Source organism: Camelus ferus, chromosome 9 (genome assembly GCF_009834535.1).
Source record: "Camelus ferus isolate YT-003-E chromosome 9, BCGSAC_Cfer_1.0, whole genome shotgun sequence".
Lineage (NCBI taxonomy): Eukaryota > Metazoa > Chordata > Mammalia > Artiodactyla > Camelidae > Camelus > Camelus ferus.
The window spans coordinates 62,095,728-62,123,429 of NC_045704.1; positions in this window are offsets into that span (position 1 = coordinate 62,095,728).

Here is a 27,702-nt window from a genome sequence, read left to right on the forward strand (position 1 = left end):
CAGGACAAGAGGTTATGTCCACACTGACAGGAGCCCAGGCTGCTCAGGACCCAACAGGATGTGCTGCACCGAAGGAAGAGATGATGTGAGGATCCGTAATACAGGCCTCAACATACATGGATAAATAAGCAAACAAAGAATACAGAAGCTCCATTTCTGTGCCCTGCAAGACCTTCTCACTCCTGTAACTCGTGCAGCGTGGCGGACTCTGGTAACACCGGCCACAAGGCCCATGAGAAGACTCACCACAAGGTCACCAACAACACCCCACCATGGCCAGTGACCAGACCCATGCTAGATTTTACAGCTGGCAGGCAATGTGGCCCCTATCACAAGAAGAAGAAAGTTAACACTCCAGCACCTGCAGGTGGCCATCTGCCAGGAAGAGGAGCACAACTGTCTGCTGGGAGACGTGATTATCCCCGAGGGAGATGTCATGCCCAACATCTGGCCCAAGCTGTTTCCCAGGACCAGCACCCCCAAGCCACAGAAGACACGCACCAGGGCAAGAAGTCCTCCCAGACCTTGGATGAGCACTGAGGGCACCTGCTCTTCCATCCTCACCACCCAACCCTCCCCAGCCCAAAGCCTCTTTTAACCCCTCACAAAAAGAGCTCTCAAAATAAATGCATTATGTTTTCACAGAAGAAAAGGGGAAAGGGAAAAAAAGGGGAAAGGGAAAAGGGAGAAGGAAAAAAAGGGGAAAGGGAAAAGGGAAAAAAAAGGGAAAAGGGGAAAGGGAAAAAAAGAAAAAAGGGAAAAGGGGAAAGGGGAAAGGGAAAAAAAGGGAAAAGGGAAAAGAAAAGGAAAAAGAAAGTCTTCTTCCATTGGATAGGAAAGCTTCCTGAGTCTATGGCCTTATAAACGTGACCTATGGAAACCTCCCACTCTAGACGGTCCTCATCTTTGTTTTCTTAGCAGGGTCTTTTGAGGAGCAAAAGTATTAGATTTGACCAAGTCCAATTCATTATTTTTTTTTTGATTAGTGCTTTCTGTGTTCTAAGAAATCTATGCCTACCCTAAGGTTGAGAAGATTTTTCTCCTGTGGTTATCTTAAGACATTTCATTGTTTTGTTTGTTTGTTTGTTTGGTTGGTTTTTTTACATTTAGACCTGTGATCCAGTTCAAGTTAATTTTTTTGTATGGTGTAATGTAAGAATCAAGGTTCATTCCCCTCTCCATATGCATATCAATTAGTCCCAGCACCATTTGTTGAAAAGACTATCCTTTCCCCATCGAATTACCTTGCCAAAGTGGTTGAAATTCTATTTCTAGATTTTCTTATATTCTATCATTCTACATGAATAATGTCAATAACAAATTATCTTGATCACTGAGAGTCTTGAAATTCGGTAGTGCATGTCTTCCAACTTTGTTCTTTTTCAAAACTTACGTGGCTCCTACAGGCTCTTTGCATTTCTATATAAGTTTTAGAATCAACTTGTCAATTTCTATCCCAAAAGTTTACTTAAAAAATTTAGATTGTGTTGAATTTATAGATCAATTTGAGAAGATGTAGCATCTTAACAATATCGAGTCTTCTGACTCATGGACATGGCATTTCTGGTAATTTACTTAGATCTTTAATTTCTCCCAGCAATGTTTTATAATTTTCAGTGTACAAGTAAATTTCAAAGTAAATTTTGCTAAATTTATCCATCGGTATCTTATACTCTTGATATTATTGTAAATGGTATTTTAAAAATCCAATTTCCAGTTGTTCATTGCTATTTATAGAAATATAATTGATTTTCAAATGTTTCTCACATCCTGTGACATTGCTAAACTCAATTCTGGAAGCTTTTGGGTAGATTCCTTAGGCTTTTCCATGTACATGAACATATCATTTGTAAATAAAGGTAATTCATTTCTTCCTTTCTAATCTATATACTTCAATTATTTTTCTTTCATTGCACTGATTTGGCATTCCAGTACAATGTTGCATAGAAGAGATAAGAATGAACAGCTTTGTCTTATTCCTCGTATTTGAAAGCATTCAGTCTTTCATCGAGTATGACGTTAGCTGTAGGTTTTTCATAGATGTTCTTTATCAGGTTGAGGAAGTTCCCTTCTGTTCCTAGTTTGAATTTTTTGGTTTTATTTTTAAACCATGGATAGGGGTTGAATTTTGCCAAATGCTTTCTTTGCATCAACTGAGGTAAGTTCTCTCTTTAATTCTAACATGGTTAATTATATTTGATTTGTGAGTTTTAAATCAATCTTGCATTTCTTGGATAAGTTCCACTTGTCCATAGTGTATTATCCTCTTAAATTGTTGAATTGGATTTGTTAATATTTTAAGAATTTTGACCTTTATGTTCATGAGGAATATTGGTCTACAGCTTAATTTTGTCTTTTCCTGGGGTTTTTTTTTTTTTTTTTTTTGACATCAAGGTAATGTTTGGCCTCCAAATGAGATGACAATTGATTATTCCTTTTTTTTTTTTTCCTGAAAGTTTGTGTAGGATTGGCATTATTTTCTCCTTAAGTGTTGGAATAATTCACTGTTTGAACTAGAGTTTTCATTTCGGGAAGGATTTTAATTAGGAGTGTGAAATAAAATTCCTGTTTTGTGGCAAGACAAGAAAAATTTAAACAAATTCGTCTCTGCCCTTTGGCCTCCTCTCTCCCCACACTGTGCACTGTGTATCTGCATTATCCATTGGCCAAACCTCCTCCATGGGCAGGAATACCTGCTCAACCATAAAGAGCAATATTCCCATTACTTGTGGGCAGGCTTGGAAACAGCCCCTGCCAACCTGTCAGTCTGCCTTTATCTCGGGCATGTTGGCTTCTGTCAGTTTTCCAATGATATGACCATTTGGCCACGATATTTGTTGACTCATCTTATGACCCCAAAAGAGTCAAGTTTCTGCTCTGAACCATCCTCCCACTTTAGGGGAAAAACTAGGAAGATGGTTTGGTTCAGGAGTATTTTGGTTTAAACTTTCGCTAATGACATTGTTACTCCTACCACCAATTTAAATTACAGTTTGTGGAACTTAAGGCGATAATTTGCCTTTCATGTGTCACCTGCTGGTACTAGATTAATGATGTCTGAATGAATTAAAACTATAGATACACTCTAGTTCTCTATAAATTGGGCATACACAATGCACACATGCAGAACATTGGCTCAAAGTCCTTATTGGACAACCTACAATTGGCCGTCAATCCTTGCTGAACACTTGCTAGTACAACCCCCCAAAAAGAATTGGGCTATTACAAGCTGGTGTCAAAGGTCATGATGGACACTGGGGCAGGCAAGCATCCATCCTAACTTTGAGGGACCAAATATTTGATCACCTAATGCTTTCTATTGAAGAAGAAATCAGTGATCAACAGGGGAAAATTATGAAATAAAATTCCTACTTTATGGCAAGACAAGAAAAATTTAAACAAAAAAGTTCTTCTCTGCTCTTTGGCCTCCTCTCTACACTGTGCGTAGTGTATTTGCTTTATGCATTGACCGAAACTCCCCCACGGGCAGGAATACCTGCTCAACCATAAAGAGCGACATTCTCCTCGCATCAACAAGACAGCTCCTCAAAAGATAACACTCCTTCTTGATCTTATAAGGGGTCACATGACCCACCAGGATGATGCTTAAGTTCAGGTTATGTAAACTGTCAATAATACATCATTTGATGTACAGCCCTGTCTCAAAAGACTTCTAACTGTGCCTTGATTTCTAATAGCAGAACAGTTCTGAGCTTTCTGAGATGCTCTTCCCAGGTTATAATCTTCAAATTTGGTGCAAATCATTTCTTTCTTAGATCGACTTTGTCAACAGGAGTGACATTTCTTTGATGCAGATATTTTAATTTCTATTTCTTACGTCATTTTTATAGTATCTCTTTAAATTTTTTTTCTATTTCAACTGAGTGGTCAAATTGGCATAGAGTTGTTTATAACACTCCCTTATTTTTAAAATGCCTTAGGATCTGTAGTGAACTCTTATCTTTCATGGTATCAGTAATTCTCTCTGGAGTGGGGTTATTAGAGTGAATGATGTGGAAAGATAGGCAGTAGGAAGTGGTGAGCACAGGAGGAGAAGGCTTGCAGTTACAAGCACAGAGCAGGGAGGGGTGAACTTATTGGTAATGACAAGCAATACAGCCATGGGAGTGGGTGGCTGAGGTTCGGCAGGAAATAAGGTCATTGCAAAAGAGGCGGTCAAGCAGCTGAGAAGCCAGAGTATTGGAAGGAAACCTAAGAGTGAAGGGAGGAGTGGTGGAGAAAGACAGCGAGCCCAGGGCTGAACTCTTCAAGGAATGAAGGGGGCGAGTTGGAGGGCTGTGTGAATGGAGCCCCTGGGTAGTTTATTCCGGCCTGAGTCAGAGGAGCTGAGGGCTTTAGGGAGGAGTGGGGGAAGCAGCCTGTAAATAAGTGTGGAGAACTCCTCCCCCTCCTCCAGGCCCAGCGGGAAGGTTTCAGGGGAGGCCACATCCTCGTGGGAGAGCCAGGTATCAGACGGCAGTAGGGGGACCCAGCTGTACAGAGAAGAGGGAGAGGATCTGGGTTGTTGGCCGAGGGCAGCTGAAGTCCCAGAAGATACAGAGGAAGATTTAGGGAAGCCTGAGAGAAGGGAATGTCAGAGCTGTAGGAGGATGAGTCTGGGTGCTCAGGGGTGAAAGGGGGCTGGTTTTGTGTGGTGACTGAGATGAGGATAGTGGCTTGGTAGGGGGGGTCCTGTTGGGCACTGGAACTGACCAGGACCCTGTGGGGCTCTCCTGGGCGTAAAAGCCTTTCTCTGTCCCCCTTTTGCTTTTGGTAGGAAAAAAGCTTTCAGTCTCTTAGACGTCCCCTGAGTTCCCAAGGGCAGATTTAAACAATTACTAATGAGAGAGATGGAACACAGAAGCAGTAGTGCAGGATGGGGCCTTGGGCCGGGGCCTGGCCCCTCCTCAGGGCACGTGCATAACAAGATGATACAGATCTGAGTTCTTCTACAGGAACCAAGGCCCCCAACCCAGGTGGAGGTTGGGAACTTCAGGCTGAGCACTAGCACGTAGGACCCCAGACTGATTGGAACCAGAAGGCTGATTGAGGTTCCTGGACCACCACGTTACCTCAACACCAGCCAACCAGAGGACGGTTTACACACCCTGCAGCTGTCTCCCCAAACTTTGCTTGTAAAAAACATCTTCCCTGAAACCCATCAGTGTGTTTGGGTCTTTGAAGCATGAGCCACCCTGTTCCCCTGGCATGGCCCTGGCAATAAACCTTCCTCTGCTCCCAAGCTCTCAACTCTGACAGTTTGGTTTGTTTGGCCTCACTGTGTGTAGGGCACAGGAACTTGGGTTTGACAACCCTGTGATGGCAAGCCTCTGAGTGCAGAGGGGAGCTCCCAGGCCCGCTTGCTGGGAGTTAATATCTGAGTTCTAAACTCCGCAGGAGGAAAGAGCGTCTCTCCGTCTCTGGGTTTGTTTCACCTTACCACAGATTAATGAACTGAAGCTGTGGTTGGTTTTCTAAGCAAGTGCTCCAGCATTGAAGACCCACGGCCTCCTGAGACTGGCCCGGTGAGTCACTGCTCACCACCACCCTTGGTGGGACACAGGGTGCTCTGCTGCCTGGGCTGGGGAAAGCCCCCTAACTCCTAGCTCTCAGGACCCTCTCTCCTGGCTTTCCATGTTCTGGCATCTATTTCTGCTACTTTTTTTTTTTTTTTTTTAAATAGAGGTGTGAGCTACTGTTGGCATTTCACTGGCTCTTCTGTTCTCCCTCTCCTCTCGGAGAGATTCTAACAGTTTAACCTGTATCTTAAGTGGTCTGTTTTGTTCCCTAAACAGGTGGAGCTTGCATGGCTGGCTGGAGTTAGATGCTACCCCTCTTTTTTCCCCCTTTTCTGTCATTTACAAAAGATAAGTCATCATTTTGTCTTTGAAATCTCCCAGAGAGAAAGATAGGAAATCTTTTTTGTCTTTGAAATCTCCCAGAAAAGGTAGGAATTTTTTTTTTTTTTTGTCTTTGAAATCTCCCAGAAAGATAGGAAATCTTTTGTGTTTGAAATGTCCCAGAGAGAAAGATAGGAAGTGAGGCCTAAAGGTGCTCAAAAAGGTCCTCTGACAGATTATGACCATCCTCACCTTCCTGTAAAGTCTTCCCACCCAGGAGTCTCCCACCAGGCCAGCAGCAATGCAGGCCCGGTCTATTACTGGCTTGTCTCTCCCTCCTGTACTTGGTCTTCCTTTAGTGTCCCATGACTAGCAGTTCCACAAATTGACATGTGCATTCCCTTAGGACACAGGCCCCAGTTCATCTCCCCCCATGATGACTGCATGACCCTGAAACTCAGCCTTTTACATGAATTCCTGGTGTTCCTCCCTTAAGTTGATCCAGATTTCCCTAGCTACTTGGTCTAGTCGTCCCAGCCTACAAGACGGTTCCCCCAATGGTTCTCTGCAGAGCTTTTAGGTGTTAGTTTTAAGGGGGGACGTCTTGAGAGTTTCCCAGACCCCAGCTGCTTCTGGTAACATTTTCCAGCTTTCTCTCTCTGATCTTAATCTCACTTTTTCTGTTAGCTTTCCCTGGGTGTACGCCACGCTTTCTGATCTAGTAACGTGTAAAACTTCTTCCCTAACTCTCCCCATCCTCTTTTTGCTTCAGCCCAACTAATCGTCTGAGATTTCAACTCTCCTTCAAAGTGTTACCGAGCAAGGGCTCGCTACCTAACCTGCATAGAAGCTGAACTTTGAGAAAAGAGTTTTATCTCGAGGTTGACTGACAAAGAGACAGGAAGCAAAGCTCTAAAATCTTTCTCCTTGAGCCAGGGTCCGGGCTGAAACTTAAGGGGTTAGGGGAATTTCAAACTTGGAAGCTGATTGGCTAGTCTTGAATTAGCCTCATGAGCTACTGGTGCTGCTGAAAGCCAGATTTTCCTTGTAGAAGGACTTCTTAAAGTGCTCTGGTGGCAACATGTCTGTTCTTTGAGTTTCCTAGATTGAAGATTCTTGGTTCCAGGTCATCCTGGAGACCTGGGTTCCCTCTTGCACATGCGTAGTGCTGTCTCTGTAAAATAGCTCCAGGTTTGATTAATCAGCAGCCCATTTAAGGAGGCAAAACCAGTTTAAGCTGGTCAATGTTTTATGTGGTGTTTCACAAGGATATCTGTCTCTTTCTATAGTTTAATTAGCCTTTATTTTCATTTTCAGTATTTCACTCTGTGCATGTGAGAATGAGGCATTTTAAAAATATTACTCTTCTTTGATTTCTTGAGAAAATCTGATTCTTAAAGTCGGAAGATTCCATGCACAGGCCTTTTATGTTGCCTTCTTATTCTTTGGTTTTGTAATAATTTCACAGATCTGTTTCTCTGCCTAACCCCAAAAGCTGCTACATTGTCTTTAAAACAAGGTCCCTCGTCCTTCTTGGTTCCTTCATTGGTAAACTGTCACTCATAGGTGAAGCCACATTTGGGTCTCAGAAACCCTAAGGCATAGCTTGAGTCTGTGTCGACAAATCAGAGCCAGCTGGAGACCACACTGGGCCCCTTGAGCCTGTGGCGATGCTGCAGGAAGTTAAATTTGATGCTTTCCCAATCTCACCTCTTGGCACAGAGGGCAACGTGAAACAGTCGAAGAGGAGAACTGAATGCAGGGCAGCTCCTCTTGTCCTTGCTTGTCTATGTCTGGTGCAGTAATTTAGAGCTGGAACCATGCTGATGCTCTACGATGATGTGGAACTCCGCCATGCCCGTGCACGTGGGGAAATGAGGACGCCCACCCAGGCCACGTGGCTTCAGTATAAACTGGCGTGAGCACTCGGGAGAGCCAAGTTGCAGTACTTAGTGAAATTAGGTGTTCATCTGCCCTGCAACACAGTAGCTGCTCTTCAGAGAAATTCTCATGTAGGGGAACACTAAAATATTGTTCCTGGAGAGGAGTTGGAAGCAACTAAGAATCCTCCATTAAGGGACGAATAAGTCAAGTGCAGCCTAAGAAGTATTATACTGCAGCTAAATGCAACCTGCTAAAACTAGGGTGATTAAAATGCAACATAGATGGCTTTTTAAAACAGTGTTGAGTGAAAAAGGACACTAATGCAATAGTATCTATGCAAACTAAAATCACGTACATAAAGCTCACTTCATATTGACAAAGATATTTATAATTTTAATCAAGATATATATCAAATACTTTAGAATAAATTTGTAATGGGGGAAGGGAGTGGGAGTGGAAATTAGGGGTTGTATTAAGCATGTCTTTTTCTTCTGACGTTTTCGTATCTGGGGTCTTGCCGACCCCAGGGCTTGCTAGTTCCTAGAGAGAACAAACGACTTACAGGGAGTGCACCTTTCATATACAGGTCAATTGACCCAGTGCCCACTCTCCAAACACCTCCTTTTTCAGGCTCTCATAGGGCTCTTACACACAGGACCACTACGTACCTGCTCCAATCACCCCACGGCTGGTACCAGGCTGCAAGAGACAACCCCCGAACCCCAGAGCCTGCTGAAATTATTCAAACTAGCCAGTCCTAAGCCTGCTTACCCAGCCTCGCCTTGCCGTCCCTTGAAAACCACAATACAGGCTCTTGCCCATGTTGTCCCCTTGCTCCCTCTGCCTCCAGACTTGTTCTGGTGCCTCCTGTGTGGCCCTGTGCGGCATGGCATCCCTCCTGTGAGTACAAAACTTCTTCCTTCATGAGAGTCATTTCTGTGTCTGTGTATCTTACCATGATCGATTAAAATTAACCTGAGGTAAATTTTAAAACAGGGGTGAATTGAAAAAATAAAAGCAGAGAAGGGTCTTGCTTTGATTATGGTGAAATGGGTCATGTAAAAGAAAACTAGTCCTTTGTGCTCCTCAACTCACAATACACTCATACTTCACTTCTGGCCACCAAATTTGTGTGGGTTGCTCCCACAGCAAACATTATCGGCCTCTGGCCACTAGTTGGGTGTACTACAATTCAATTCCGTTATGACACTATCTACCCAGAGATAATGTCAGATCTCACACGTGATGCTCAGCCCTACAAGATTGCCTCCCGGCCCCCTCCCCCACATCAGATACTAATTGCAAGTCCAGGTTGTTGTTACCTGTGCTTCTGATTGGCTATAAATTGGAGGTTCCTACAACCCCCTCCTCAGGTTCAATTAATTTGCTAGAGCAGCTCACAGAATTCCAGAAAACATTTTACTAGATTATCAGTTTATTAAAAAAGCATATAATTCAAGTAAAGCCAGAGAGAAGAGATGCATAGGGCAAGGTGTGTGCAAAAGGGTGATGGAAGCTCTTTGGACATGCCACTCTCCCAGCACCTCCGCATGTTTGTCACCTGGGAGCTCTCTGAGCCCGGTCCTTTTGGATTTTTATGAAGACTTCATTACATTGGCATGGTTGATTAATTGGGCCAAAATCACTGGACTTTAGTGGTTAACTCCATGTCCAGTCCTTGTACCTTCCTCAGTGCGGGGTTGGTGTGAAGCTACCAACCCTCTATGCACAAGGCTAGTTTCCCTGGCAAACAGCCTCCAAACTTAGGGGCTTTCCAAAATTCACCTTATTAATATAAACTCAGGTGATTGAAAGGGGCTTACTATGAATAACAAAAGACACCTTTATCACTCATCACTTAGGAAATTGCAAGAGATTTAGGAGCTCTGTGCCAGGAAAGGGGAGAAGAACTTTTTATATTAGATATGAAATATATTTCTTATTCTAAATCCCAATATCACAGGTCATGAACTGAGAAGGATAATTAACCCAAAGTGCTGCAACTAAGAACCAAAAGAGACCACCACCACCGAACAAACCCCCAAGAAACCATCCCTCGGCTTTCCCCTGAATGCAGGTTCCAACCTCATACTCTGCAATGGGCTTGTCCTCATACACTGATGCAGCTTGTCCGGAGCTCACTAGGTGAACCAGTGGTTCTAGCTTCATTTCCACTAAGGCTCTGTTAAGTAAATCAAACCAGTTCATTTACCGCTGATCTTCTCAGAGTTTTGGTACACTGTGCGTCTCCAGGAGGGCTACATAATATGAAACATTTCTGAAACTTGTTTTCTTAGACGGCTTTATTTTGTGTAAATCTAGTGTTCTCTGAGTCATGGTTGGTGACAACTGTGCTGGTGAAAGTAAACTGAGGCATGAGATGAGCAATAAGATCTTGGCTCACAGGAATGCATCTGGCCACTCAAGTTTCATTAAGTGGGGTGTTGTAAATGACACAACTCAAGACACATGGATGACCTTTAATAAAAAAAGATGTGAAAACGAATATATCAATATATATGTATGACTGAAACATTATGCTGTACACCAGAAATTGACACATTGTAACTGACTATACTTCAATTAAAAAAAAAAAAAAAAAAGACATATTGAGAACTCAAAGACCAAACTAGGACCTTGGCCTTCACTCAAATAGGACAGCATTCTAATACATGGTGATGTTTTCCCTAAACGTTTAAGTAAGTGTTGTAAAAACTACTAACTACACGCTATTAATTCTAGTATATGATCTGTAGCATCACATTTTATGATATGTTTGTGACAAAAGTTTCTGATTTTTTTTAAACACAATAAATACAAGCTGGTTAGCCTGTATGTTTGGAAGTTAGCCTGTTTTTATACAAATTTCCCAAACTATAAGCTTTATCAGAGTTAAATATTTACCTTTTTGAACACTTTTCTGTTTCTCAGATCTATCTGATATTGATCCCAAAATCATATTTTAAAGGTTGGTGTTCTTTTTTTCTTTATTTCTACCTGTTTGAGATAATCCCAAAGGACAAAAAGACTTAAGTTGAAATATGACTCCTACCTACAGCAATAACTCATTGTTATCTTAAGTTTGGGGGAAAAGAAGAAGTAATCAGGAAAATCTTATGTAAGTATCATGAGGATTAATGGAGTTAATATATGTTATTTGCTTGGAACATTGCTTAGCACAAAGTAAACACTATATATAAATGTTTGTTAAATAAATGCAATAAAAATTGAAAAAGCAAGATAGACAAAATTGGTGGAGTGATGACAATTTCTTATCTACTCTCCAATAAATACAAGTTCCACTGAGGACTTTGAGAGAATAAGAGTTTTTTCCTTTTTTATAGTAAAGAAAGAAAAGTCTTTTAATGCTGACTTTATTTTTTTTTTAACCCAAGGAAAAAACTCCCCCAAGTCTCAAAGCTTTAAATAAAACTAGTGTCTTTGAACAAGACTTGTTATTACTTGGAAAGAAAAACCAAATGGTTCTCATTTCTCACCAGCAGAGAAACCACATGATGTGAGGGTATAAATATTGCCTGTTAATAGTGAGTTGCCGGCCGGCTCTCTTATTTTGAAGGCATTGGCTCAGCCAGCTTTACAAACCACATCTTCTTCCAAAGAATCTACATTTTCTTTATTTACCAGAAATGTCATTTGGTGGAAAGCTTCTGAAAGTGACTGTCAAATCTTGTGAGCGCCACCCTAAAATGTCCTCTGCAGTGAATTCTAGTTCAAGACTCGTCCACTTTTGAATATTGTATGTTCATAGTGTTACTAGTAATTGAGAAGGAAGAAAGTCCCTGAGGTCATTTTCTGTACAAACATAAAGAGTTGTGGAACTTGAAAAACTGGACTGGGAATATAAAAATCACGATGTAAATCAGTTACTTTTGGCATCACCTGGGAACATTATTTGTCATGGTAAGACTTTTGATAGCAAGTTTTAATAAGTAGATGTTGGGAGATTGGGAGGCAAGGTTTGATGAATATTTTGTTTTATATCCAAAAAGTTATTCTTAAACCACCAATTCTTTCTGTGAGAAAAAAGTTCTGCTTTACCAAAGACAATGTATTTCAGAGAGAATAATTTAGGGATTCCAAGGACCTCAGAAACCATCAAAAGAGGCAAAACAGAGTTGTCTAGTGGCCACAAACCCCTCGTTGCCTTGGGGAGAAAACAGCAGATGCAGTTCATAAAGAAAACTGATTTTAGTATGTTAAGTTTTACTCCAGTGGGTCTTGCCATTTTTCATGTTTAATGTTTCATGGAGCCAGTCCTGCAAAAAAGCCCTTTGTATGTGCATAATATTTCCAGAGCCTTTAAGGAGAGAGATGTCTTCTGATCCATGAATCTAGGCTCACATTCTATTTCTCATATGATGCTAAACGTGCTTTGTAATTTAAAGAATTTTATGGAACGTGGAAAACTTGATGGGAGATAAGAAGGTAAAGAATTTAGTAGCTCTTTGTGAAAAGGAATGAAATATGGCCTTAAAAATAGGGATTTTCAATCTTTTTGGAGATGGTACACCAAATTGATTTTATGTCTCTATCTCATGCCTTGCCACTTAAGTCCTTCATAGAAATATTCTCCAATTTCTTTTTCAAGTTTATTTTGTTTGGATAGTTCCCCTGATAAAATATTTTTTAAAATCTTCATTGCAATTATTGACTATAGCCTGAGTAGTTTCCAGAATTAAACCTGGATATGACTGAACTACTTAAACCAGTGCTTTCCCTACTAATTCACATTGAGGAGCTCAGGTTTCTTCAAGCCCCAGCATTTTTGATTATGCGTAACTGCTCCTTCATTAGCAAGACTATTTCAGCTGGAGCTTCCAGTGAATAACTGTCCTGTCTGACCATTTGGTTGTACCAGACACTTTTCCTTTTCCTTTAAAATCCTGTGATGCTATTTTGATTTTTAAAAGCAACAATACATGTGTATTATTTTTTTAAAACCCTAAAAAGTAAGATTTGTGGTATTTCCTTGATTCTAAGATGCCCCAAGAATTTAATGGAAACTTTTTGAGAACTGCCTCTCTCAGATATGAGATATCTTTCAGTTTCAAAAACTCAAGTTGCAGGGAATAAAGTATGGGTGATAAGAAATTATAGTACATGTACTGACATGGATAAATGTCTGAGATATATTTTAAAGTGTTATATGAGCAACATGTTAGCTAGTATAACAAATAGACCCCTAATGTGCACAGTAGAAGTATACTTCTTGTTCACATAACAATCCTGAGCAGGTGAACACGTTCTTGGGGTGACTCTCCTCCAAGCAGCCCTGCAGAGGTCAGACTGAAGAAAGCCCTATCATCTTCAACATGGGGCTGCCTCCATCCCTACCAGCTAGAAGCATGCGTTTATGGGAGGTTTTTACGGCCAGCCTAGACAATGAGCACGACACTTCTGCTCATGTTCCATTGCCTAGATTTAGTCATATGACCACATCTAAGTGTAAGGCAGGCTAGGAAAGGTATTCCAGATGTGTTCTCAGAAGGAAGAGAACATGAATTATACTCTAGCAATCTCTAGTGTGTGTATGGAAATATGTCTTAGTTACAAATACAGAAGTGCTAGCTGTATGAGAGTTCTCCAGAGAAACAGACCAATAGGAGATAAATAAGAATATATACATATATGTGGAGTTGGCACACACAATGATGGAGGCTGGGAAGTCCCACAGTCTGCCATCTGTAAGTAGGAGACCCAGAAAAGCCTATGGTGTAGTTCAGTCTGAGTCTGAAGGCTTGAGAGGGGCCAGGGGAGCTGGAGGTGCTGTAAAGATGAGAGTGGAGGAACTACATTCCAGAGTGTTAAGAGGAGCTGGCAACTAATAGAAATTCTTGAGCTTGTCTTAGAGAACAACAGATAAGGGAAAATCTTGTTAAAGCCCCTTTGCTTATAAACTGCCTTCATTAATTGAGCTCACTTTAGTTTTTTTTGTTGTTGTTCTTTTCTTTCTATTTTTCCCCTCTAATTGCGTATCTTCCCAGCTTCAGGTAGCCCCAATTGTTTTACAGGAACTTGGAGTCTGTTCTTGCCCAGTGTGAGTCGTCTGGGGCTGGCTGAGACCACTGATTTCTTGACATGAGAGGGCTGGAAAACTCCACCCTACAAGCAGGCTAAGCACTTCCATTTGGAATATGCAGAGACACGTAACCCAGATGCATCTGCGCAGAACACTGACTACCTCACTTTTTCCCTGCCTCTAATCACCTTCCCCATGCCTACCCCGTAAATATCTCAGCCCCTGCTTTTAGGGAGTTTTGGCCGCCTTGTGAAAAAATTTTTTCTTGGCTACAAACCTCGGCCTCTCGGCGTTTGGCTTGCTGTGCTTTGGGCAAAGGGACCTGTTCTGGTAACAAGATGTCCCAACTGAACAGTGAGGAAGGAAAAAAGGGTGAATTTCTCTTTCCTCCTCCGTTCGTTCTGTTGAGACCCTCAGTGGACTGGATCATGCCTACATATTAGAATGGCAGTACACTCTAATGAGCCCATGGATTTAAATGCTAATCTCATCTGGAAAGACCCTCACGGACACACTCAGAAATCAGGTTTAATCTTGGCATCCCAGTGGCCAGTCAAGTTGGCACATAAAGTTAACAATCACATTAGCACATACATAGAAATAAAAATGGAATACTTATCATGACTTCCTCAGCAGAAGGGATAGCAAGGAGATTTTCTATTTTTATTTTATTTATTTATTTTTAAACATTATTTTTAAAATTTTTTATTGACGTATAGTTGATTTACAATGTGTTAGTTTCAGGTGTACAGCAAAGTGATTCAGTTATTACAGTATTATTTTTATTTTTTAATTGACATCTTTAAAAAATTTTAGAAGCAGAAAAAATTGATAGTGGTTTTTTTTTGTTTGTTTGTTTGTTTTTTTATAATGTAAAAGGCTGCAAGGACCCTAGTGGTGAAATGGAGATAACTTCTCTCCATCTAAAATTTCTAAGGCTTGATATCTGGTTAAGACTGCAAACATGTTTACCTATTTTCAAGCAATATTCTGGTCCCTGTTGATTCAGTAAGAAATACCAGTGTCAGTCTTCCATAAAACTCATTCACATACGTGTAGATGTGCATTTCTTATTCTTCCATTGATTCTTTTCAGTCCCAGGAGTGAACGTCCTTCTCAGACTATGTGAAGAAGTGACGTGGGGATACTGACCACTAAGACATGGCAGCCCCTCCGCAAGTTCCAGATAGAGACACCCTGAAACTGAGAAAGGACTGGGATTCCGAGCCACCTACTAGTTCGTGATCAGTGACCTCAGACAACTCACTTACCCCAGGGTTTTTCCATCTCAACACAAAGAAATTTTGGGTCAGAAAATTCTTTGTGTGGAGGCTGTCCAGTGCACTGTAGGATATGTGACAGCATCCCTGGGCTCCACGTACTAGGTGGCAACAGTACTCACAACCCCCTCCCTCAGTTGTGACAGCAACATCTCCATGTATTGCTAAATGTCGCCTGGGAGTCAAACTCACTGCTGGCTGAGAGCCACTGACTTAATCCCTATGAATTTCAATTTCCTCATTGGTAGATTAGGGATAATAATACTTTTCTGGTATAATAGGTTAAGAAAGCAACACTAGCCTTTATAATAAACAATCCCCAAATCTCAGTGCCTTAGCACAATAAAAGTTTATTTTTTTTTGCCTGGGTTCCATCAATGTGAATATTTGTGGTCTGGTAGCTTTCTTTGTGGACAAATTCTGGGACGGGCTCCTGCCATTTTGTGAACGATGTTGTGTGCCCTCCTCTATCTAGGCTCTTGGAATCCTCTCCATTCAGCTGAGAGATGGAAAAAGAGAAGGGGGGAGGTCATAACAAGTGGGGTTTATTATGGGCCTGGAAGTAGCACATATTTTTCCTGCTTCCATTCCATGTGCCAGGAAACACCTGACACTATCAGCATAAAGGTTTGGATAATTTGTCTACTGATTGTGGAGTGTGTGTGTGTGTTTGTGTGTGTGTGTCTGTCTCAGGTTTCACTCAGTGGATGGAACAAAAGAGGTGACTTTGACATTGACATTGGAACCTCTAGAAAAACGAAGGATTTCAATCCAACGGTCATTCAGTCTCCCCCAGCTGTTTCTGTGAGTCTCGAGGGACAGCTCGTAGGTACTCAGGAGGAGTGACCTCAAGTTCGTTTGCTTGATCTTCTCTTGGAAGCCCATGGTGCACATGGTGCACCCTCAAGGGAGGTTGCTGGCCTCTGCTGCTGCTGGTGACCCTCATGAGACCAGGTCTGCTGCCACTGGGCCATGAAGAGTCTCCACTGCAGCTGCTCCCTGCAGTTTTACAGCCCCTGCCAGACCCCGCTGGTATGCTGTGGTACAGAAACAGGGGCAATGACCCCTCTCCCCCAGATTGGCTGTGCTTGGGTGCCACAGTCTCAGTTGTGCCCAGAATTTTGCCAGGGCTTTCATTAAAGCTGCTCCTTTGTCTTTCTGTCCGAACGCTTCTCTCCGCTGGAGATCAAATCTAGTCTGTTAACCCGCACAGTTGGCAGGAGCTGGCCAAGGGGAGGAGGCTTGTGGCAGGGACAGAAACTGCCCCTTTCCTTCCTTTTCTCTGCTACACTAGCACCTCTGGCCCTCCAGAACTCCTCCCACCATCAGCCCATGCAAATAGACACCACAGGTGTCACCAGCCCATCAGTTCTGAAACAGCAACCTGGGTTGGCTCAGCCAGGACTGCTGTGTGTATGTTAGATTTACGTGTAGATTAGATTTAGCAGCATCCTTCCTGAGATTCCCAGAGTGTACTCAAAAAGGATGACGTTGCAACCAAGAGCATCTAAATGAAGTGGAAGACATTTCAGGGTAATAAAGCGGCCTCTGCTGTGTCTGCCCAGCGACACAGACTTACTGCTGATTTAGTTCACAGGAACTTTAGGGCTCTTTGCACTTAATAATACTTTGGTTACAGCATATTAAGCACACGTGATAAATCAGATGCTATTCACACTTAATTAAAGCTGTGGCTTTCTAAAATAAATCACCACCAGCAGCAATCTCAGGGAAATTAAGCCACCCACCTCACTTGCCTGCTCACTCACCCGTCCTCCAACTTAGAATGGGTACTTAGCTCAGTCACCTAATTAGGTTAACAAGTGTTTTTAATGAACTCAGTTTCTATTACCTGCGGTAAAGATCTTATCTGAGATTTCTAAAACTCAAATAGAAAATGTGGGGCTTGACTTCTATTGATTCAAATATATTTAGCAGACTGTAAATTTAGTTCTTTGGTCAGAAGGATGAATGCAATCAATTACTCTCCTGTTCTCACACAGGCTGTCTTCTTTTGACCCCTGGAGTTGGCTGTCCCTACATTTTAATTGAGTTGGCTACTTTCCAGGCCACTGTGATAACAAATAGGATAACATTTCAGAGCATTTCTGTGACTGAGGAGATACTATTAATTGATGCCTAAGAGCTGGAGTGGTTTTTTTTTTTCTTTTAATAGGGAGAAGAGTTTAACAAGAATGTGTTAATGAGTGAGTGAGGGTGTATGTGTGTGTGCATGTGTGGTGTGTCTGAGTGTGTCTGCACATATGTTAGAGTGTGTGTGAGTGCTCAGATGTGTATGTGCACTTATGTGTGAATGTGTATGATCTTGAATGAGGGAGAAAGAGAGAGAGAGAAAGTGCTTAGAGGACTTAAAAAATCAACAAGCTGACTGGTCTCAGCTGGATCAGTCAGTGCTCCTCTTGGAACCCCCCAGTCAAAGGCTTTGTCTCTCACATGCCTTTGACTCGGTTGGCTCATTTTGTTGGGAGGAGAATGGAATCTGCTCTCAAAGGGCTCCTAGGTACCTATGACTCTCTCTCAGGGCTCCTGAAGAGACAGGAAACAGGGGCTGGGTTTTTTTGCTCATGGATTAATCTGGATTCATAAGTCTCTACACTCAACCTGCATCTTTGTCCCTAGAATAAATACACAAACAAACAAAGCTGGCTTTTACTATCCCGAGTCTGGAAAAAGAGGAGATAAAGGGATTAATATTTCCTGTGTATTTATTATTCGACAGGCACCATGTTGGCCACTTTGGAGGTGAAGAAATGAGGCTGGATGAGGTTAAGTACTTGCCCTAAACCTCACAGCTAGGAAGTGACAGGGCTGAGATTAAAATCCAGCCTACACCCTTTCCATTAACTACATTGCCTGGCAACACCTTGGGGGAGACTCAGATTTTAAAAATTTTGATTGTGCCCCCAAATCTTGGCCAACACTCTGGTTAGATTAAATGTAGCTCAAATGATGATAATGATCTTCAAAAAATAAAAGGAAACAGAGAAATTTTAAAAAGCAAGATCACAGACTCTTCCTCAGCAAAAATTAAATGTAAACACCAGCAGAAACTGCAATAACAAAACAACCCAACCACATCAAATAAACCATAATGTAGTTACAAATTCATGCCACAAACTTCAAGATTAGATGGTCAAAGGAAGACATGGAAGATGCTGGTGAAGCTCAGTGAGGCTGCGTCCCAGTCAGAATTATTACTGGGGAAGGGATGGGAGTCAACACAATCCTGAGAGCTCTCTGATCCTCCCTCAGTCTGGACAAAAGTGGTCTGAGGGGGTGAAGAGGCGAAGCAGGGGAATGTCACAGGGAGAGCGGAGGAGGGGCTCCAGCCTGAGAGAACAATGAAGAGAGGAGTCAGAACAACCTTATCCACACACATGCGTTACCCTACAACAACCAGGAACTCAGCATTCTTGGAGACAAGAAAATGGATGAGGCAGGGGATCAGGAAGCCAGTCAGAAGAGCACAGGGACCCTGAGGCAAAGTTCCTCTCCTGCTGTGGGCACTACTGACGCAGGGCTGACCCCACAGATGCCTTCCCCTTTCTTCATCTCGGGTAGATAGGTGAGTGAAGTGGGGAAGTGAACAATTTGGGGCTGACTCTGAAGCACAGGATCCAGGATTCCCCCCATAAGGGATAGGATACCCCTGCTGGGTAGAGCACAGGCTGGGAATGGATTTTAAACAAAATCGAAAATAGAAGAGTTGAGTCCAGACTTTTTAAACTTTTGATCTCAGTTTTTCTATTATTTATACATATGTGAATGGGGAATGATCTAGTGTCTTTCTTTTTGTTGTTAATTGAAGTATAGTTGATTTGCAGCATTGTATGAATTTCAGGTACACAGCAAAGTGATTGTTATACATATATATGTATATATCTATAGTCTTTTTTCTACTCTTTTCCATTCTAGTTCATTACAAGATATTGAATATAGTTCCCTGTGCTTTACAGTAAATCCTTGTTTATCTGTCTTATATATGATAGTGTGTATCTGTTAATCCCATAATAGTCTAGATTTTTTAAACAGGATAAAGAAAAGGTTTTCATAAAGGCCAAGCATTTATGTATCACAGACTTAATTTTTGCCCCTTTCAGGTGCCATCTCTTCTATCATATACTTAATATTTTCTTTAAATCAGCTCACTTTTTTTAACCCATGAAATTTATTTAAAAAAAAACTATATCACCTCAGTAAGTGGAAACCAATATAACTTGTGAAAATAGAATAAAATAAAATTTATGAAAATAAATGAATATGATTAAATTCTAGCTCTACATTGTTGCCTGTTAAAGGTGCTGAACCTTAAGGACTGCTCTCTCTTTGTTAAAAAGGAAGATTAGACATTTTTGGAAACATGTTGAAGATATACTAGCATTGACTTGAGACTTCTTGATTTAAACAGAACTGAAAGAGAGTAAAAAGGAAATAACCTTTCCACCACGTGATTCAGTATTAATTCTATCTCCATGTACCAACTGAGAAAAGTTGACAGAAAGAAAAAAGCTTGAGATAACAGTAAATATAAAGCAAAAAAGACAGGGAGAGCAAAGCAATTAGAGAAACAATATTTGATAGTACCTATAAACTCTTCTATAAACTCTCCCCTCCCCCCCAAATGACAGGGAGGACATGAGGTTAAAAATCCATCAACCAAGTGATGAAATTAGGAATTGAGAAGATGTAGTAAAAAGTCTCATGGTACACACTTTACCATTTACATATGGAATTAAGACTAAATAATCCTGGGATTTTTAAAAATAGCTAGAGTCAATTAAGATGTTCTAAAAGTGAAATACATAATTGAGGAACTCTAATTCTTAAACTTTTCACCTTTTTTCTTACCCACCGAGGGATTTTGGTTCAGTTATCTATCGTTGCGTAACCAACAGTCTCAAAAGTCACTGGCTTGAAATACAACCATCATGTATTTGATCACAATTTGGCTGTTTGGGCAGGGCTCAGAGTAGGGACAGTTTATCTCTAGTGTACCTGGTGTCAACTGGAGCTGGAGGAGGCACTTCCAAGACGGCTCACTCGTTTGGCTGGCAAAGTTGATGCTGGCTGTTGGCCGGGAGTTCAGCAGTGACCTTTGGCAGGGACCTCAGTTCTCCTTCTTGCTGGCCTGTCTGTGCAGCTGCTTGGGCTTCCTTGCAGCATGGTGGCTGGATTCCAAGAGGAAGAAAGTAGACCCTTCTAGTTCTCTTAGGGGTGAGGCCCTGAATCAGAACAGCGTTACTTTTATAGTATTCTGTTGGTCAAAGCAGCCACAGGCCAGGCTCAGATTCAAGGCCATGGAGAAACACCTCTCATGGGAGGAGTGACAAAGAATTTGTGACCATTTGCCACTACAACTGTCACTATATTTTTTTTTTGTGAGAGGACATTTCCAGTTTCATTTCTATTTCTTTTTCATGTTAAATTTTAAAATAATATTAAATTTGATATTTTACCAAATGAACATATAGACAATAATCTCACTTTTGAAAAATTATTTCCATCTACCTATCCACATTTTTTTTGGTTTGTTTTTTTTATTGAAGTATAGTTGATTTAATGTTGTGTTAGTTTCTGGTGTACAGCAAAGTGATTCAGTTATACATATATGTTCTTTTTCATATTCTTTTCTATTATGGTTGATTACAGAATATTGAATATAGTTTCCTATGCTATACAGTATGATCTTGCTGTTTATTTTATATATAGTAGTTTGTCTCTGCTAATCCCAAATTCCTATTTTATCCTTCCCTCACCTCCTTTCCGCTTTGGTAACTATAAGTTTTTTTCTATGTCTGAGAGTCTCTGTTTTGTAAATAAGTTCATTTGTATCATATTTTAGATTCCACATATAAGTGATATCATATGACATTTGTCTTTCTCTGACATACTTCAGTTAGTATATTATCTCTAGGCCCATTCATGTTGCTGCAAATGGCATTATTTCATTCTTCTTTTTAACGGCTGAGTAGTATTCCATCATATATATATATATATATATATATATATATATATATATACACACACACATATACATATATATATATATATGTGATGGAATACTATACACACACACACACACACACACACCCCATGTCTTACTTATCCAATCATCTGTTGACCGACATTTAGGTTGCTTCCATGTCTTGGCTATTGTAAACAGTGTTGCTCTGAACGTTGGGGTGCATGTATCTTTTTGAATTAGAGTTTTCTCCATCTATCCACACTTCTATCTGAATACATGCACAAAGAGATGTCTAGAATAATGTTTAACAATATTAATGATATGTATATCTAGTTAATAGTATTTGGGATGATTTAAAATTTTTTTTAATTTTGTGTGCTGTCCTATTTTGTTTGAATTTTTTATATGTATCACTTTTTGGTTTCTTCTGGTTTTTTTTTTAAGACTTCATTTATTTTTTTAGAGCAGTTTTAGGTAGGTCCACAGCAAAGTTGAGACGAAGGTACAGAGATTTTTGTAAACTTGTTATCTTAAAAAAACCTAGAAGGAAGTGAGTCGTTGGAAAATCAATTTGCCTCTAGTGAGAGAGGCAACACTCACAATGTCAGTGAGTTGGAGTTGCTCCTGTGGACCGCCAAGTGCCATTTCATTGGGTAGAAGAAGAAAATGAGGTCCAAAGAGTGTCTTGCTTGGGCTCACAGGTCTAACACTCAGGGGGGTGTTCGGGAGGCTAACTGAATGGACTGTTATTGAGTTGTGTGTCACATCCTTTTCCAAATGTGAAGGAGTGAACTGGCTTGGATTTTATCTACTAGGAATCTATGCATGTGGACTGTACCATGTGGAGCAATAAACATGCTGTATTGGAGATAAGAACAGGGGATGAACTCAGTTACCAGTTTGATTTCTGGGCACTTTGCAAAAACTTAGAAAGGTTTTCAATTTAAGTCCCTTTTCTGGAGGTCCCCCTGATGCATGAACTGTTCAGAGGGGGTGGTCTACCTGTGGCCTGAAAACCACTGTGACACATTGAAGGATATTCCAGGGGGAAGAACTTAAAAGTCCCTTTGACAATGGAAGGCACTGAGGTGGGAGGTCTGGCCAGGCCCTGCTGTTGGTCCAGACAAAGGGAAAGCACATTTAAGGGGCCTACTGAAGTCGAGCAGAGCATGTCCATCTGGTTCCATGCTGCCAACTGTAGTTGCTCCTCTTCTGTCATTGAATGACTGTCTCCTTGGGTTTTGCTGGTAATTTCTGCAAATTGATGGCAAACAGGATGTCTGGGGCTCCTGCTGTGGCTGGACGGCTGGCTGTAGGGATGACCATGATGGACTCTCACCCTCAAGGGCCTCTTCCACTTGCTGGGGTTCCTGGAGAGGCACTTCCTTGCCCAACAGGACTTGGTCTCCCAGGCCTGGTCCAGGCCTGCCCTTGCCTTTGCATTGCAGCCCTGGGCTCCTCGTGTGTGGTCTTGGTTAGCTCTCTGCTCCTCACTGAGGGGCACAGCACAGAGTTCATTGACACTAAATCTTCCTTGACATTTTGCTGAAGTAACTATTTCCCAGCATCCAGCAGCTCTCTGGTGACCTTAATGGGAAAGGAGCCAGCCTCCAGCAAATCTCTTTCTGAGGCAAGAGGAACATGACCACGAAGCCGGCAATAAATAAAGCCCCAGTGCAGTGAGTGCAGCGAGGATGGAAACCTGCTGTTTTTGTCCAATTGCATCAAGAAATAAAAATGTCCATGAATCTATCTTGTCCGATTTGGTTGCTGTTTGTTTTTGAGGACATTTCCCTGGAGAGGCTCATTCTCTTGTTTTCATTCTTGCTTCCTTCTGCCACCACAAGAGGGCTGGAGAGGTTTGGCTCTGTAATCTTTCCACCTCTCCCTGTCCCCTTCAATGAACAGCAGAGATTACTTCAGGAGCTAAGGTGCCATCTTTTGAAAAGTCGTGCCTCATTCACAACAGGTTTGAGAACACTGACAAGGAACTGTGTTTAGCAGGGGAAAACAACTCATCCATCCTTTCAACAACTAACATTCCAGACACTTTAATTGAGCGCATTCTGTATACCGGGTATTGTACTCGGTGCAGGGCGGCTGCTCGGAGGAAGGCAGGGAGGTGTGGAGGGCTTACAGTATTGGGGGAATTAAAAGTACTCTGTATAGCTAGAAGAAGGCTGCATATAATTTTTCATTGTTTTCAAAAGTGAAAAAGACAAAAACATTTCTCCTCATGGAGTTCCCATTTTAATGAAAAAGACAGAAGAAAATAACCAATATGCTATGTTCTTTAATAAAAGTATCTGCGTGCTGCTTTGGGAGCTGAGTAGAAAGAAGGACTGAATTAAATCAGCTGTGGAGGGAGCTGGAGGTTGGGGGGAGGGCAGGGAGGGTTTCAGAGCACAGAGGAAAACTGAACTGAGTGTTGATGGGAGAGTAGATTTTTCTGAAGTCAACAATGGCTGAGAGGGAACTCCAGACAGCAGAAACCAGACGTGTAAATGCTGAAATGTGTGAAGAAATATTGCTGTGGGGGAATCGCACATAAAATGCAATGGTTCAGCCAGCATGGAGATTGTGGATCCTGAAGGACCTCGTGAGTCACGGGGCAGTAAAAGCCATGGCTCTGGGGACAGCGCTGAGTTCACACCTGACCCGACAGCCGGGTAGCTGTGTGACCTTGGGCAAGGGAGAGTCTCTGGGCCTTAGTTTCATCCTCTAGAAAATGGGTTCAATAATATCCACGTCCCAGGGGTTGTGAGACGTAAATGGATGCTCTAAAGTGACTAGCACTGTGCTAACCTCAAAGAGCGGCTTTTCTTCTCTGACTTCTCTTCCCTGGTTGTGTGGGGCCCAGGTTGCCCCTGCTGAAGGGCTGGGCTGGGGGCAGGCTTCCCCCCAGGGTCAGGCTGGGTCCAGGGCTGGACCTGCAGCAGGGAGACCAGGGAAACAGAAAAGCAGCTGGACTGACACCTTCCATCCTGGGCTTCAGGGGGCTGTGGATAAACTAATACCCACGGCCACGCCCAGCAAGGACATCTCAGCTCCCAATGCTTATTTACTCTGGTGATATTCAGGGCCCCGGAAGGGAAGCTGTCAGCTCTTTAAGGCAATGCCTCATTTTGAGGGGCACCAGCTCGTCTGGAAATCTCCCCAGATACCTGCACACTCCCACCAAAGCCTGCAGACAATTTCAGGGCGTTTGCAGACCCCTCTGAGGCCCATCCCTGGCCCCCAGGTAGCCGCTGATGACTTCACAAGCCGGGGAAGAACCGTCCTCCAACCTCTGGGGGGAGGCAGCTGTGTCTCCGGACAGCTTGACACCTTCCCGGTTGGCAAACGCCCTTCCAGCCTCACATGTCCCTGGACTTGGTCACCCAAGAGACGCAGCTGGAGAGCACCGGCTCTCCCGGGCTTCTCATACTGCTGCCTCTTGGCCTCTTTATTCAGTTTTCCGAGCGGCAGGAAGCGCACGTTAGGTCACTGGAAGTGATTTCATTTGTGCGCAGCAAGCGATGGCAGGAAATCGCTGGGCCGCCGCAGCCCCGCGCGGGCGTCCGCGGGCCATCGATCCGGAGCAGCTCCAGGACCTGACCTCGCTTCACGGGCTCGGACGCTGCGCTGGAGGGAGTTTTAATTAGAACACTGAAGTGCATTTGTCTTCTAAAGCACATCAGGGATACAATATTAAAAGGGCAAATACTCTTTTCCAAGAGAATGATTTTTCCTGCCAGTGTGTTTTATTGGAACAATAACCCTGACAAAATCAAAGGAACACCCAAGCTCCTGCCGGGAGAAGCTGAAAGTAAAGGCATCTTTGTCATCACAACAACTACCCTTTGTTCAGTACCGAATATGCGCCAGCTAACTTCTACATTTATCGGGTTATTTAACCCTCCTGATGACCCTTCCAGGACCCATCTTACACCTGGGGACACTGAGGCTCAGAGAGATTTGTCCAACACTCTTTAACTACCCTTCAAATCTGTATTCAAAGTTTACATTCTCATGATGGTTAGTCACAGATGAATCATGTGGGTATTCCAATTACACTTCCTCTCTCATTCATCTTTTTGTTCCTTTTTGTGTGTTCATTCCTTACTTCCTGGATCCCATATTGTCTTCTTTATGATTTTTCTTTATTTTTGTGGAGCTCATTTTCTGGTAGTTTCCTGAGAGAAGGTTCATGGGTGTACATTTTTTTCAGACCCTGCATGGTTGAAAATGCCCTTCTTTTACCCTCATACTTTACTGATAAGTTGGGGAGGCACAGAATTCTATATTGAAGATAATTTTCCTTCAGAACTTTAAAATCTGTGTTTCATTGTCTTCTAGCTCCCAGTGTTGCTACTGGGAGAATCACTGTCATTCTGATTCCTGACAGCTTCAGAAAATCGCATGTGATCTCATTTCTAATTTCTCCTCTCCAAAGCTTTTTAGGATCTTTTCTTTCTCCTTGGTGCAGTGAAATTCCATGACCATGAACTTTGATGTGGGCTTTGGTTTTCATTCATTACACACTTGAGGGGCCCTTTCAGACTGGAGGCCTCTGTTCTGTTTTGTGAAATTTTCATGTGATGTTTCTTTAGTTATTTTTACCCTCTTTGTCATCTTTGCTTCCTCTTTCTGGAATGTCTGTTATTCAAATGTTGATCCTCTTTGATGGATTCTCTCATTTTCTTATCTTTCCTTTTTACATTTATTTTTCTTTTGATTCACATTTTCTGGGAATTTCCTCGATTTTGTCCTTAAATATTCCCATTGGGTTTAAATTTTTTAAGTCATGTTTTTCAAAAAACTATTATTTTCCAAATTTTAATTTTTTATAGAGTCTCTTATTCTCAAATTCAGGGATGCAATTATCTTACCTTACTCCGAGGGTAATGTTTATAGATTTTTAAATGTTTTCTTCTGTTCTCTTTACTGTCTCTTCTTTCTCTAAGTTCCTTTTATCTACTGTTTTTTTTTTTTTTAAATTGAAGTATAGTTGATTTATAATATTGTGTTAGTTTCTGGTGTACAGCAAAAGTGATTCGGTTGTGTGTGTGTGTGTGTATGTATGTGTGTGTGTATATTCTCTTTTTCATATTCTTTTCATACGTAGTAGTTTGTATCTGCTGGGAGTCTTCCAATTCCTGAGCCTTCTAGGGATCTGCAGTACAGGTAGGTTTGCTTCTTCTTAACTTCCTCCCTCTCTGCTGGCTTTGTTCCTGGTTACTTCTGGTCCATCTGCTCCTCAGCTTTAGAAATTGTATAGACATTTATTATCTGCTGCATTTCCTCCTCTATTTTCTTAGTTTTGCAAGTTTTTCTTTTAATGCTATCATCTTGGCAAATTTTTGGAGGGAAACAGAGATGAAAGCGTGTGTTCTAGTTGCTATGTTTAACCAGAAGTTCCCCAAAGCAGCCGCTCTTCACTCCTGGGTTTAGAAGAGGCCAATGGGGAAAAGGCCTGCTGGTTGTAGAACTTGAGCCTATCTTATCCCCAGGCCAGCCAGCACTGCTCGGTTTGACAGTACATGTGAGATTTGCTATATTAATGAATCTTTTAGCAATGCTCTTTGTGGCTCTCTTTCTGGAGAGGTTCAAGAAGTCAGATTTTAAGCACCAGGTAGAGCATCCTTAATGGAATAGAAGTCATTTCGGCCAAGTAGGCTGTAAAGTGAATCCCTTTCCCCATTATTCTGTTGCCAGCTGGCTTGGCTCACCTAACATGTGGTTAAACAGCTAAAGTGGCTGGTCCACTGTAAATGGCCATCAGTCAGCTCTCTCGGACTCCTTGGCAGGTCTCAGAAGCAGCATGTTCCTTTGGTCGCAGGCGAAGTCCAGGTTTTAGCTTGGCCGAGTACAGCTTTATCCCCGAGAGTGTAAAATCATCTTGGATGCCTGTCTAAATACAACTCTCTCTTTTTCTGCTTGTTGTTTGACAAGCTTCCCATTTTTTAAGGTCCAGATGAAATGTCAACTCTTCTCCAGCTCACTTCCTCTAGTGCTCATACCCATGTCCGCCGGGTGCTTTTTAAAGCCTGGGATAACCTTTTCTACAGGATTCATTTGCTTGTTTATCAGTTGCTCTTGCTTGTTGGACTGTGAACTCATCGAGGCCAGACATTTGGTCTTCCCTTTTCCCCAGGGCCAAGCAGGGTGCCTGACCCGTGCACCTGTGGCAATCCATGTGTATTTGTTGACTGACGGAGTGAGGGCCCCTCTATCAGCAGAGCCTGTGTGTCTTTTGGCCAGGAATGGTGAGGCATTTCTACTGATCTCCCTTTTGGCTCCACACTGTAACCTCCAGAGGCAGCTCAAGGTTTTCCATGGCAACACCCTCTCCCTTAACCCCCTGCCAGGAGAAGGCACTTGGGTATGAGTCAAGAACAAAATCGAATACCAAGATACAATTAGCCTCTGCAGGTGGGGGTGCACTTTGGAGGAAGGATAGGAGATTGGGCTGTATGCTTTTTGACTCTTTCCTTGGATCCACCTCCTTTGGAATGAGGCTTGCTCCTCTGTAGCTGGTGTGATGCAGATGGGCCTGGGTCTCCCTGGCTTCCCTTGTTTTGGTCTCTGTTGTGATCAGCAGCGTTGGACTGTGACCTGAAAACATCCTATGCCAAAGGAAGTCATCAGCCCTATGTATCTACTCCAGTTGGAAAACTCCTTCATTTCAAG